Source organism: Arachis ipaensis, chromosome B05 (assembly GCF_000816755.2).
Source record: "Arachis ipaensis cultivar K30076 chromosome B05, Araip1.1, whole genome shotgun sequence".
NCBI lineage: Eukaryota > Viridiplantae > Streptophyta > Magnoliopsida > Fabales > Fabaceae > Arachis > Arachis ipaensis.
In genome coordinates this window covers 145,403,137-145,404,068 of record NC_029789.2, presented here as the reverse complement: position 1 = coordinate 145,404,068, position 932 = coordinate 145,403,137, and positions in this window count along the sequence as shown.

Sequence of the window (932 nt, the reverse complement as noted above, 5' to 3'; positions counted from 1 at the left end):
TAAGTGTCGGGGGTTCGAATCCCGCCTTGGACATGCAGCAGACTCTTAAATAGAGCTCAGATTCGCAACGGATTAATCCTTCACTTGTCGGGTTGGACCCAAAAAAATAGGTTAACTAATTTAAGTCTTATTTTTCCCCAAAATGAAATTTTTTAGTTTTGAATTTTTGCAACAACGTCTATAACTTAGGGTTTTCTATTATTTTTATTTTTTTAATTTGGAATTTCTTTAATGTCTTTAAAGATGAGAATGGTGATACAAATTATGGAAAAAAAAAAGAGTAAAGAATTGCACAATCTTTGAAATTGTTTAGAGCGTATTTTTATTTATGGATTTCCCATAGAAGATCACTTCAATTATTTTGTACAAACACATTCAATTTGTAATTAAAATAATGACATTTTGCAGGATAATATTATCACATCTATCTTACTTTTGTGCATAAAAAAAGATGTTGAAATGAAAAAAAGAGAAAGATTTTGAAAATCATGTGATTTTTTTGGTCATGAATTTGTTATTTGATTGTCCTATTTATTGGCTATATTTATGAGTAAACATAGATACTTTCATAGATTTGAAAACACAATTTTGTTTTTTTTGTTTTTATTTTAAAAGTGATTTTGTGATTTGGAAAATGTGTAATATTTCTTTTTCCAACAATCATTTCTTAATGTAATTTATTATGTAAGAACTTATTTATATTTTATTTAATACTTTTTGTGTGTTGTATGGTTTGAATTTTTTTTGTTTCTAACAAATACTTTATAATATATGAAAATAGTCAGATAAAATGGCTAAACAAATCATCAATAGATTGCTTATTGCTCTTTGCCTAAATTTATTTTATTCTTTTACCACTTGGAACTCATAAAAGAAGTCTTCAATTGTTCCTACAAGAATTGTTGTGCAACTTTTTTTTTTGTTGGTCTTAG